This window comes from Drosophila willistoni (genome assembly GCF_018902025.1).
Source record: "Drosophila willistoni isolate 14030-0811.24 chromosome XL unlocalized genomic scaffold, UCI_dwil_1.1 Seg142, whole genome shotgun sequence".
NCBI classification, from domain to species: domain Eukaryota; kingdom Metazoa; phylum Arthropoda; class Insecta; order Diptera; family Drosophilidae; genus Drosophila; species Drosophila willistoni.
The window spans coordinates 8,866,027-8,880,295 of record NW_025814053.1 but is presented as its reverse complement, the minus strand read 5'-3'; the positions used below and the strand labels follow the sequence as shown (position 1 = coordinate 8,880,295).

The 14,269-nt window shown below is 36.9% G+C and overlaps 1 non-coding gene across 1 annotated transcript; it reads right to left on the bottom strand.

The window, feature by feature from the left end:
- Positions 1 to 9,839: 9,839 nt before the first annotated feature.
- On the bottom strand, positions 9,840 to 9,911 carry Trnap-cgg. Its single transcript has one exon. It is a non-coding gene; the product is annotated as a tRNA-Pro (tRNA).
- Positions 9,912 to 14,269: the final 4,358 nt, after the last annotated feature.

Here is a 14,269-nt window from a genome sequence, read left to right as displayed (position 1 = left end):
CCTGCTATAAGCTCACAGACATTTTCGACGATTTGACGATTCAGTTTCGCTTTCGTTTTTTGGCTTCCTGAATCTCTTTTCCTGCTCCTTAGCCAAATGTTGCTGTAAGCCAAGCTGTAAAAATATTTGTTACCTTTCCGTTTATCGTTGTTGCTTTTTTGTTTTTTTTTTCTGTATGTTTGTTGAAGGATTGTGCCATAAATCTGTATTCAGACAATTGGTTCCGACCAAGATACTAAACTGACTTTAAAATATATTGTATACAGTGTTTCAGATCAAGCGCATATTGAATATCTCAATTTGATTTTTTTCTTCTCTCTCTCTCTCTGTGCATTGCAGACTCATTGCCATTTTGAGGTGAAATTGTCCAGCGGATTGCTGCGAATTGGTAAGTAAATGCTGAACAACTTTCAATGATGAAATATTCAAAGGACTCAAATGTCCTCCTACTCAATGTTTTGTTGGGGTTAATTAAAATACAGAATACATTTTCCTCAAAATGCCATTTAATCTACTCAGTGGGGAATACCAAAAAATACACCAACAACAACAACGACAAAAAAATGGCTAAAACAAAGAAGAAGTAGAAGCCAAATTAATTATGCGCATATTTGTGCACTCAACCAAAAGCAAAAACAAAAAAAAAAAAAAATGAAAAAAGGTTCACTTTGATTTGCATTTTCTTTTTGTTTGGCGCTCAATTTATGACATTTTTGTTAGGCCTGCCAGACTTGCTTCCTCCTACCCCACCAAAGTCCCGTCCTCGACACGTTTTGAAGTGGTTAAAGGGAAAGTCTCTGGGCGTGCCATCTATTAATTACAACAACAATCCACTAATCAGTTGCCAAAAAATAAAAATAAAAAACACAAAATAAATGAAGAATGAAGCAAGAGCACAATAAATGAGAAAAAGGCGAGGCTCAAACCAAAAATTCGTCTTGTAAGTTTAATGAGGCGACAAGTCGAATAACAAAACCAAGACACAACCAAAAAAAAAAAAGGATACAAGCAACGATAGATGAAGTAACAGAGAGAGAAAGTGAGAAAGAGTCAAAGCTATAGATAGAGATACAGTTTATAACATAAATAGAATTGAATGAATTTGAATTTGATGTAAAATTTAAATAAATTTAAGATCTAATGAAAGTCTTTCTTTCTGTAGTATAATTTTGTTGGGGTATCAACAATTATTGGTCTATTCGATTGAAATGATCTGACGATTAGCGTAATGAATGTAAATACTTTAATATTAAATGAACTTTCTTCAATTGGCTGACCAACTAACTAGGCAAGTTTGCCATTCAAGTGTCACTTTCAATTAGTTTGTGCTTATTAATTCATAAAGCAATTCCAATTCGCTCGATAAATCCCAACTTGTATAGGCATATATATAATATTTACTGTATGTGCGTGTGTGTGTGTGTGTGTGTGTGTGTGCGGGATTCACTCATCAGAGCTCCCAACTTATTAATTGCTCCGTTGAGCGGATGTTTGCATTATTAAAACAATTTATCCAACTAATCAAACTTATGCAATTATCGCTGCTTATTCAATTTAACGCACATTTATCTACACAGGGAGAAATAAAAGATGGGTGGAAAAATATAAAACAAAACAACAACAACAAAACACAAACGAACACACACACACACAAGAGAGAAACAGAAATCCAGCAACAAGAAACTCCAATTAAATGCGCATAATACTCTGCTACCTCCATCTGAATGGGGCTGGCGGCAATGGAGGAAGGGGGGGATTGGTATTGGTATGATGATGAGGAGGATGTGGCTGTGGATGTGGATGTGGAGGCTGTGGCCCAGGCCATCAAATACAACATCAGCTAAGGAACACACACACACACACACACACACACTAACTTACACATTCACATAACAGCGTGTTAATTTTCATTTTCCGCGCTTTTCTCACTCAATGAAATGAAATTTGCACAAAAATCTCTAATTGCATTTGCTGTTCTACCCTCATTTTATTTTTGTGCCCTCGAGCTTTTATTTTGTGTTTAGATTTTCGTTTCTTTTCTTTTTTATTCATGTTTTATTTTTTTGTTTTCTGGTTTTTTTCGTTTCTGATTCGCAAATTTTCACGAGCAATTTTTTTTTATTTTCACTTTTGTTGTTGGCGAAAATGCGTGTGGAAAAACATTTGTAGAAAACTGTTGAAACATTCAACCAAATGCAATTCCGTCACTTGACCAACAATCTGATAAATCTACTATAGTTATATATGCATTTTAATTATATGGTTATTATTAAATAATTGCAAATTATGAATGTAGCGACAATCAAACGGAACTGAAATGGGATACATTTTGTTTTGCTAACCTCAGATCTAGTTTTTAGACTCACTTTGGTATCATTAGAAATGAGTGACTTTATTCAACTTAGACTCTCTAAGAACGTTCTCTTATTGAGAATGTTAGGAGATAAAATTTTAACATTAATTTAAACTTAGCACTCACGTTTCATTTATGAAATCTCGAAATTTTCGACGAATTTGTGTGCCTTGAAGGTTGTCCTTTATTTCAAGAAACTTTTATGATTATCCTAATAGTATTCTAAATGCCTACTCTATACACACACACAATCATTTGTGAATTCGAGAACGATTCATTGGTTTGAAACTTTGCTAAATACTTTTTATAAATTAAATATTAATTTGTTGGATTTTCATTCTCCAACTTTGTGACATTTAATTAGTCCGGCAATAATTTAATGGAATGATAGAAAAAAAAAGGGTTATAGGACAATTTCTATATATTGAAGCATATTTCACACAAACCTTGAAAACGCAAATAAATCAACGTACCAGAAAAAAAAAAACAACAACAACAAAATAAATCCGCTGGGTGTTCAGAATGAGAGAAAAGTGGAAAACGTAGAGCAAAAAAAAAAAACCGAAAAAATGGTAAAATTAATATTGCAGCTCGTTCGGCCACGGGCCTCGCAATAATAATAATAATAACTCACACAAACAAATATTGAAATGAACAAAGCAACAAAAAATTGAATAAAAATACAACAAAAGAGAGAGAGAGAAAGAAAATTGTGGAAAATTGTGTTGCATAAGTGATGAAAGAAAGAGAGAGCGAGAGAGAGAGAGAGAGAGAGAGAGGGCGAGCAAATGGTAATGGAAAAACCGCAAAACGCAAAATGAAAAGTGCGCAGGGAAATAAACAAAGCCAAAAATGAAATGAACTGTAATCAATTCCGAGGTTGGACTTTGACTTCGAGTGCCCCCACCAACTCCTAGCCGCCGCCCTCGTCCCCCCTCCATCTCCAGCAACACCCAATTTTCAATCCATCTCAGCATCCGCATCTACATGACCAACTCCACATTCAAGTCCAAATTCGAGTCCAAGTCCGGTAATGTGGCAAGCAATTTATGGCAAGGTCCTTCCGCCTTGAACAGCAATGCCAATTATTAACATTTTAGGAATACATAAAAAGTTTGGACAGAATGGAGTGACCCCCTAGGTAAAGAAGGAACAAAACTCGAACCCCGAATTAATAAACGCAAGTGGGTGAGTCTGCATTCGCTCAATAGACGAAGGTTGCTTTATAAGTTTGGCTAGTCCAAAGTCTCCAAAAATGAAATAAAAAGAAAGTATTTGCTAGATCACTATAGCTAGGAGCCTCTAAAAGATGGAATTATATAGGCAAACATTTCTTTGATAACCCCAAGGAGCGAAAAGCATCAATGCTATAGCTAACTCATGAAGCGACCCTCGTTGGTCCTGTATAAAATGTTACAAGTTAGGTAGAAATGCATCATATCTTGACCATCCGGTGTATACTTTCTTCTCTCTGTATACGTTTTTTTTAATTTTTCATACTTAAAAAAAAAATGTGGCAAACAGCCAAACAAATTTTGTTTGTTTGTGGCATTTTTTCTTTCTGTAAATTTTTACTTTTGTTTTTTAACGATTCAAGTTTTTTCGTTTGGCTTTGTCAAGGCGATTTTTAATTTTTTCTCTAGGTTTTCTCTCTAGTTAGGGCCAACAAATTTTCGTATAGAAATCAGAGAAGAATAAAAAATAAAAAAAAAGTATCTTGCGGTTGGAATATATTTTTAATTTTTCCTTTTCTGCTGTTTTCTCTGGCTTTGTTTTTCTAGGATAGTCTAGGATATATCTGCAGCAACTGGTAATTAATTTTGAGAGCCAAAGCATTCAAGTGTATGCTATGTATCTCTCTTTCTCTTCCCCCACCCTCCTTACCCGTAAAAACTCCCATTGAAAACCCAAAGAAAAAATTCTCCATCACGTCTTGTACACTCTTTCAATTTGCTGCACATGCAACACACTTGATAAATTTGATGTTGCCTGTAATTGCATTAAATTGAGTTGTTGCCTCAATTTTCTTTCTCCTTCTTTCAATATAAGTAGGCGATGGTATCGCTTAAGTACAATTTACATATACATCTAGTAGATATACATATGTATATATATATATATATGTGTATAGTATGCATCATGGTCATATTTAAAATATCCTTTGTAAATTAAGTTATTCTTTTTTTACCCAAAAAGCAAAAGCAAAAACAAGAGAAAAGGCAAATTTATGAACTTTATACACACTTGAGTAAACAAAATTGAATTTACAAAAGGAAGGAGAACAAAAATCAAGAGAAAATGATGGAGTAAAAAGGGAATGAGCCACAGTACGAGCACGTGATGTGTTAGTTAAAACTACACTGTACTACCTAGATTAACATTGAGATGATGCTTTTGATTAGCTTTAATGGTAAATCTAGATCTAGGTAAAATAAAAGTCTAAAATGGATTGACTTACAGATATATGTATGTATGTACATTTATTATTGACAGTGAGTGTTAAATAGCATTTATTACTTACCATCCGATATAAGTTGATGTTGAAATTGAGGACTTCAAAGCGTGACCATTTCCAGGAGCCTCAAATGATTGAGCTGTTATGTTAAAGCAGCAAAAAGGACAAATTGTTGCTTGTCTATGGAATGCCAGTTTAAACTCCTTTAGCGCCTGTTTGGCTGAAACATACAGGAAATGAAATTATTGATTCACCAGCCATAGCAGCAGATACAGAAGTTGACTGTGCGATAGGACGAACGGCGACTGGGACGGGAGAGGTAGAAATGAAGATGATGAGAGGCAAACCCAGAGACAGGGACATGACACCATATGAAAATCTGACAACCGACGAGGAAATAAGAAATTGAAAGCCTCGACATGCTTGAACGCGTCAACTTGAACATGAAAATGAAAGGTATGTAGTTATGTACTACAGAGGCATGTTCCACATACAACCACTTAACCACCCAACCACCCACACACACAAAGCTACACACACACATAACCCCCAATACAGAAACGAAGAGAAAAGCTGCAGCTGAGGCTATTTGTCCTGACGGTATCTGCCCACTTTTGACCAAGACCAGAACCAGAACCTGAACCCTGATGAAGACCAGAACATTTCAAAGGGGCGTGCCGGCTGCACTATTGAATTAAATGGCAAAATTTAATGCATATTTTTATACCCTTGCACACAGCAAAAAAAAAAACAAAAAGAGGATACTAATTTTGTTTAAAAGTGTGCAGCAACTAGAAGTTACCCACTCTGACCTGATCAGTAAGACAAGACGCGCCATATTAGATGCCACACAAGAAATGGGAAGAGTATACAATCTTCGGGACGAACAAAATTAACTCGTCCCTGTGATTTGGGTATATGTTTAATGAATCGCTCGGTCGTACAATTTATTGGCCATATTGGGCATATATTTGGCACATAAATTGGTTGAAAACAAATGGCAGGACACGTACAGAAAGAATGAGTGGCCCAAAATCTTGTCTAGCATAGGGAATGTGCATAAAGCATTTGCTGTCAACTTTGGCCAAAGGGAGAGGACTCTCTCTTCATGCAGAGGACTCTCTCTTCTACAATCGACAATTGCATTTTTATTGCATTCTTTTTTTTTTGTGTGTCCTGTCCATCTCTGTGTGTAAATTCCCTTTGAAAGTAACTTTTAAATGAGTAAATTGACAAACCCTTGACATTTTGAATGGCAAGTGAAGGGATCTTTTAATGATCTAAAATCGGTATCATGAATTCGGTTTAAAAAAGGTTTGAGGGCTTTTTGTACTTAAAGACAGACGGACAAATGGCCAGACACCGGACCCTCATTCATTTTCAGTTTAATCAAAGTGTATGGCAACGAGACGGAGCAGCCCATGATGACAGAGTAGTAATGAACGCAAAGGGGAGAGTGAGAGTGTGTGTGTGTGAGTGTGAGGGGGTTGGGAACTCTAGGCAGGCAGGCAAGAGGCTGAACAAATTTTGCTGGCATGTCCAAAGGAATTGTAAAGCGTAAAATAACAATAAACGAGGCACGACGACAGCGAATGAAATAAAAGCACAGGCAAAATCAAAAGCAGATGGAAAGATGGCTAAGGTACTGGCGAGGCAAGAAGTGCCGAGAAGAAGGCACGGTAAGGGTAAGGTTGTAGTTGTATGTAATTTATGCTAGGCACTGACGCTACACGTTATCCTTTTTGATGGTGGTATGGCTGGAGGGGCTAAAGCGGCTGAAGGGGGGGACTAAAAGTCGATGTGGGAAGTTGGCGCGCTAAACAAAAGCACAGCAAAACCCGAGATTGGGCAAGGACTAGAGCAAGCCCATAACCCATCCTCCATCCCCCATCCCTCCATCCCTCCATTCACCAACCTCTATTTTCCAACTGCCCGCCATCTCTTACTGTGTCTTGTGTTCATGCCGTGCCATGGCAATGGAAAAAGTAAGCTAATTAGTTAATGAAAGATATTTTCTTTTGTTCAACAGCTATAGTCCTGCAGGACAGCAGCGTGCGCGCCAAGGTCTAAGGATGTTGGCCATGCCATCCAGCTGCTACACTGGAAAAAAATGAAATATGTATATGCATAGAATGAGAAGAGGGAAAGAAAAACCCATTACATTAACCAAGACTATAATAAATTAAATGGTATAAATAAAATAAAGTTAAAATTCATTCAAAGAAAACCTTGAAACACTTTTTTCCTTCATGTGTAGGTTCGCGGCATAGGCATTTTTTACTTTTTAATACATATATACATACATATGTACATACATACATACATACATACATACATACATACATACATACATACATACATATATATATATATGTAATGATGTATGTTTGTATATACACAGTAGGCCACGCCCCTTTAGGCATCCCATCTGCACGAATCCAATGGTTATGCCCCCCAGCACCCAAGCGCCTCATCGTTCCCTGGTCCATGGCATTTTCATTCTTTTGCCTCGTCAATTGTGAACTTGCCTTTGTTTGCCAATTTTCCTCCTTTCGCTGCTCATTTTTTTTCTCTGCCATTTTCTTTGTGTTTGTGTTCCCTTTTACAGTGCTATTGGTCTGTTCTGTTCTGGACTGCTCTGGTCCGTGGTCAGCGGCCCGTGGTCTACTGCACCCTTTTATTTTGTAATGCAAAAATGATTTGCTTGAATAAATCATAAGCCTTAAAGCAATCCATTGGGGAGGTAACTTTAAAGTTGGCTTCTTTATGGCCAACCAACTATTCCAGTTAACAGTTACGAGCTCCCAGTGACCCCGGCAATGGAGTGTAATTTGATTTCGCCAACATCAAGTGTCATACTCTTAGAAGTTGCAAAGGAAGTGTCCAGTGTCCAAGTGTTGTGTGGGAGTGGAAACTGAGGACTCTATGATAGCATTGAATAGGCTGCTGGCCCCTATCTGTGCCGATGCTCATTATCTACATACATACATACATACATACATATACCCAATTAGGGACAGTTGCTTTATATATTTTTACATCATTTGCTTCTCATCTCATCTCTTACTCTTTTTCAAGTTCCTTTTGTTTGCCCTTACTTGCCCGTGAATCGCTTTGGTGTTTTATTAATAGATCTAACCCCACCAAATTAGTGACGGTCGAAGTGATTTTATTAACGGCTGCTTCTTAACTGGAATTTAAACATATATCCTCCAAGTATACATAGAAGTAACGTTATAATGCAATATTTCAAGTTTCCCGTAAAACTGTGATTTCCTTTCCAAACTTAAAGTCAGTAAGAAGCAGTAAGTAATAGTTATATATAACTTCCAACTCTAAACTCGACCAGATCATGTAAACAATTTACAAAAGAAATAACAATAAACCCCTCTACATAATATCGAAATTTAATATCTAACGATAGTCGAAATTGGAGATAAAAGAAATGTTGTGAACCAAATCAAAACCTAAACGTCTTTTGATTGAGAAAATATATATTCTCCATTGCCTGCAACTTAAATGACATTTGTTTGTTTTGTTTTTGTTGTTTTCTAATTGGATACATTCACTTGGTTTTGTTCTATCAAAGAGAAAAGTTTTTATGTTTGAAATTCTTGCGAAATTCACATCTCTCTACAGTCCACTCGCCTTTGGCATAGATTGTGCCGAAAAGTATTTCTGAGTTGGTGTTTCGTTTGGGTCATGCTTTTCGGTAGCCAGGCTGTTATTATTGGAACTTTTATTTTGCTTGTGCTCTATTTTTGTACATTCTGTGCTTTCTTTTTTTTTTGGTTTGTTTTTTTTTTTTTTGTCAATTTGGAGGCACTTTACTTTTATTATGATTATGATGATGTTTATGCTTTAAAAATCATTTCGAAATGACAGGACAGCCAGCAGCAACCGCAGCGAACGCCTTCCTGCCCGCCCTTACCATTGTAGAAAATTGAGCGTGCAATTTGGCTTTTCTAGTCAATAATTTTCCATTAGACAAGCAGCAACAACAAAACCGAAAGAGGGCAAAAAAATAAAATAAAATAAAGGAAAGGAAAAGTAGAAGGCAGAGATAGAGAAACGGAAAAAAGCAATGCGTTGGCATAAAAAAAAGGGGCAAGCACTGGCCAGGCTGCAAAAAAAAAACAGAAAAAAAAAATTAATGGAAGGGAATGAAGGGACTCACAGACAGTCGTCGACATACATACACCTAGCTTCAGTGCATAATATAAATATATACATACATATGTACATATATATACCTATGTACATATATATAGCATAATAGTATCGATGCGAACGACGACGACGACGACGACAACACTTCTGGTTCATTGAAGCATAAGAAATTCTCGAATGAATCGCTCTGTTGACGCTTGAGTAGACTTGAAGCGATAAGCGGTTTTTGTGCCATATACAAAAATATATCTAGTCGCGCTTTCCCGCTGTTCAACCCATGCCATGACATGCCACGCCGCCTCTCTAAACGTCGTTCTAACAATAACTTAAAGCCAGCCAAAGAATTATGCTGTAAAAAATGCTGTCAGGCAACTTTGATGCTCGCAGGAGCTCACATCCTGCCATCCTTGCTAGATGACTACTTTCTTTTGCTCTCTATCCCTCTGCCTCTCTCTACCGCTCTCTCTCTCTCTCTCTCTCTCTCTCTCTTTCTCGATTCGTATGTCTCTTTATGTCTTTACATACATATTTTTTGCATATGCAACTTTCAAATCATTCATTCACTTCAGACATACAAACATTTCTTGACTATTGAAACTAATATTAGATAATATTGGGAGAAATGTAAAGTAAATGTGTCTTAGAGACTTGTTCCATTTGCCATAGAAACACCATTTAGACTAACAATAAGTTCTGCTTTCGAAAAATCATTAGCTTGAATCTGGCTGACATTAGACTGAAAATCTTGGGATCTATTTAATAAATATTAACTAATATAACTTGAAACAAAAAGACCTACTTTTTTCTATCATAAATAACAATAGTTAATAAATAAAAAAATAATAAAAGAAAACCAAACTTGGGCTCGTCCGGGAGTTGAACCCGGGACCTCTCGCACCCGAAGCGAGAATCATACCACTAGACCAACGAGCCTTGTTGGGAGAGGGTTCAAAATTAGGCTGTTTTATAAAAAGGGGGGCCTCTAATAGAATTTAAGATTAGAATAAAGTTATGGCAATGTTTTTTTTTCTCTTTTTTTGTTTATGTTTTTGCTTATTGTTTGAATTTTTTGTTTTGTTTTTTTTTCTTTGATAGGAAAACCAAGATCAAATATAACATTTGTTTTTTTTCTTTCTTTCTTTTCGGAAAATTGGGGTGTTTTCTAGCTTTTTTTCCTTTATTTCTTTTTTTTTTTTTTTTGCTAGCATTCATAACTCATTGTCAAAGTTTTAGCATAAATTTCAATTGTTTCTTTTCTCCATTTTTGTGTATTTCCATTCATTGTTTACCTTGCTCATTGTTGTTTGGGGAATTGCCTAGTAGGGGATTTGGGCTAATGGAAATAATCAAATGTCATGCTGATATTGCATAAATGCAAAAATTTTAGGTTTTTCTTTTTTCTCCTCTTTTTCTGTTGGCCCATATCATGGTGAAGGCCAACCAGCCAGTCAGGTTTTTTTTTTCCACTGCCTGCCTACCCCAACTTCGCGTCAACGATGTGTTCATTGACAGTTGTCAGACGTTTTTAAAGTTTTCCTTTCAGCCATTGCATACTTTTGGGCGACCTGTTAAAAGACGTATTGAAGCAACACTTGTGCTTGCTGGTGATGTGCCAATGGCGTCAGTGGCAGTGACTGAGACAGAGACAGAGACAGAGCAACGGCAACCAGAGATGGTCATAAAAATGTTTATCTGAGTGTAGCAGAGCAGCTGCTGCTTTCTTCTGGAGGCGACAAACGAACACACACGGACTCATCATGGTCATGACACAGTGAGTGCGGTGTGGGGAGGGGGGGAAGGAGAGGCACGCGGACAAATGGACACTTTTCATTCGCTCGAATGGTAACTCGTTTGCCTCTGGGGCATACATGTGTTTATGTCCCATGTATGTTTCCCAAGTGAACTAAATGTGAAACCAATTTGCTTATCGCTTGCCCCTGTCCCTGTCACTTTTTCACTCGCTCACTCTCTCGCTCTCCCTCTCCCTCTCCCTCTTTTTCACAATTTCATGTATTTCCTTCTTGCTCGCTTTCATACAACAGACCAAATAAGTCAAACAAAAATATGTGAATTTTTTGTACCCAAGATTAAGAATGTTTGGTTAACAATAAAATTACCTTAAACCAAAAGAAAACTAAATATTAGTTTGACCTTGGCCAAGACATCAGAGAAAGAGAGAGAAAGTGAGAGTAAATAAACCACAAACCAAGCCACCATATCATACTCAACCTGTGACCCACTCACGCGATGGTCGACTTTGGCGTTGAAAATAATTACACTTGCTGATTTATTGAGTGTCGTGTGGGCCAAAAACGGAAATGCTTACCGACCAACCCCCCCTCTGCCCATCCGACCCTCCGACCGACCCGGATGTTGTTAATGATCCACGACATTGGATTGCAGCCAACAACACAACATGGCAAATATCATATTCCTCATAGGTTTCGCTATGGAATGGGTGAGAATTCGATGCCAGTAATTAACCCTCCATCCTTCATCCAAAAATTCCCTACATTTTTTGCTATACTCTCACGAATATTTATAATAATATATAATTGTTGCTTGTTATTTGACTGTTTTTTTAAGCTTTTGTTTAGGTGATGTAATGTAATCTAGCTCAAGGCTCTATAAATAAATAGTTGAATCAATCGAATTCCTAATATTCATCACTTTCATCATTTCTTTAGCTACGTGACTAGTGTCCTCGATTTGTCTGGGCCAGAGAAACAAGTTCTTTCTAATTTTGTGGTCGCAAGAGTTTGATTTTTTTTTTTTCGTATTTTCTGTCGGGGACAAGAACAAGGGCAAGGACGAAAGGGCAACCGGAAATGACACTCGCTTAGTTTTAGTCTTGAAAAATATTGGTTAGACGGGGTCTAGGTCGGTGTGTGTGCGTGTGTGTGTGTGTGTGTGTGGCTCGAATATATATATATATTCAAAAGCCTCGCTCAACCGAAAGTGAAATTAATTACTCGACTTGAGTTCAGCTGAGTTGGGCTAAACTGAGTTGCGTTGGTTTGAGCTGAGTTGAGTTCAGTTTTGGTTAAGTTAAGTTGAGCTGTGGTTATTGTTACTGTTGTTGTTGTTCTCCATTTTCTTCTTCTTCTTGTTGCCACTTGCTGGCGTAATTAATGAAAAAAAAGGCAACCCAAAACACACGCATATACGCTTTACCATTCGGTTGGATTTCTCTTCATCTCTCTTGTTGTCTTTCTCTCTCTCTCTCTCTCTGGTTTTTTGTTTTTGGCATTTCCATTTTGGGTTTTCTTTTTTTTCTTTTCTTGGCTTGCCGCCAATATTTCTCTTTCTGTTGGCTCTCTGTCTATCTGCTTTATGGGGTTTTCCTTGTTAACATCGTGCCAAAATTTCATTAGACGCAAACATTTTGGCTCACTTTGCATACGCTCGATGATTGGCGCACATCTGTTTCGTCAGTGATGTCAAGTCCATCTACAGATATTCTATAACCATATTTGTGGCCAACTAACAACCTGTACACTATAGTCCTCTATAGTATTCACAGACATGACAGGGAAATCATTTTGAACCCTCTATGTAGTACTTTTTTGTGGCCTATCGACATTCAACAGAATTCTTCATACCAAGAATGTTTTTGTATATTAAGATAAGACCAAAGTCGAAAATTGGTTACTCATATCTACACAGATAAGAATGTGAAGACTTGTCCTTTAAGTTATTTCTGTGTTTTCTTAAACACATAAGCAAAGTGAAATTTTAGCCTTCTATCCAATACATCATAACGAGAAAGATTGTTTAAACTTTGCTTTTTTGGGTAAGAAACGATTTATGCTTTTATAGATCTATGGTTATGAACTGACTCAAAAAGTATTCACTACAATATTCTGAAAAATGTCCAATGTTATATCTAACGCATTATAAATCAATGAAATATTAGTTGTTGCTATCTTACTGATCGTTTGGTTCTGTGAAAACTTAGACTTGAATAGAAATGCCAAATATTTCGCTGTGTGCTCACAAGTAACTCTCTCTATGTCCCTCTCTTACCACATTAAACAATTAATGAGTGTATTTAACCCATCTTCAACTTGGTTGCAAGCTCCGATTACCTTTGACTTTAACGGTAACCCGAGTACAGTTGGCCCATGCTTTGTGTTTTACATTCTGTCAGTCGCAGCGCGCTGTCTCAGTTTCAGTTTTGGTTCCTTAGTTCCAGTTTCAATCCCCGACTAGACCCCAGACCCAATCGCAGTTTGAGTTTCAGTTTCACTCGCAGACGGCATCCTCTTAAACGAAAGAAAGCAGCAGCAAATTGAGCTATGCCAAGGATGGCCATAACGATGGCTGCTGCTGCTGCTGGTACTTACTCTCATTAGGCAACAACGAGCCATCTTTTAATTATGGGCCAGTGACTAAGGCGGCTTTAATCAGCGTCAATTGGTAAATACAAAAGCGGAAATTGCAAAATGTGTAAAGCGAAACAGAGTGAAAGAGAGAAAACACAATAGCTGGCAGAATGGTAAATGGTGGCTCTCTTGGCTAGAGGATGGCGGAGGAAACTGACGGGTCCAGGCCAAAGTGCTTTATAGTATGTTGAAGTGCGGCCGGGGTTGGGGGGGTCATGGAAGGTGGAACCCCGAATGCTGGAGAAACACAAAAACCTTTTGCTAATTTAATTAAATTACACAATTTTCGCTGGCGCTTTTTGTAGAATAATTGGCAATAAATTGATTAAAGAGTTAATTAAACAGACGGGGGCCAGCAAAGTCGATGGATAGATAATTGCATTGGCATAAAAAGGCAGCGCCAATTACTCAATGTCACTATGTATGTGTATGTATGTGTGTGTGTGTGTGTGTGCCTGTGTTTGGGAAATGTCTGTGTTTGTGTGTCTATTGCATTGAAATGCAACATTGCAACAAAAAACAACAAATAATCTAAAATTTTATAGTTAAACGAGATTTGTATAATCCACAATAAAAATCAAATAGTTTTTTATATGCTCATTCGTTTTCATATATTTACAAATACTGAATTATTTAACAACATTCTTTGAATCAAAATCAAATACAAAAACCTTTAGAAGAATAAGGACGCAGCCAGGAATGAGCAGGGTAGGGCAACTTCCTATCCCTAGAACTTTAAATTACCAAAATTTGGAAACAATTCATTCAATTTAAAATAAAAGTTCCTTAAATTTTAGTGTCATTTAATTTAATTCCTTTGAATTCCTATTTTTACTTTTTTGATGAATACATTTCAAAATGCATTAAATAAAATTTATTTACAAAAATATTCGTTTACCAATAATA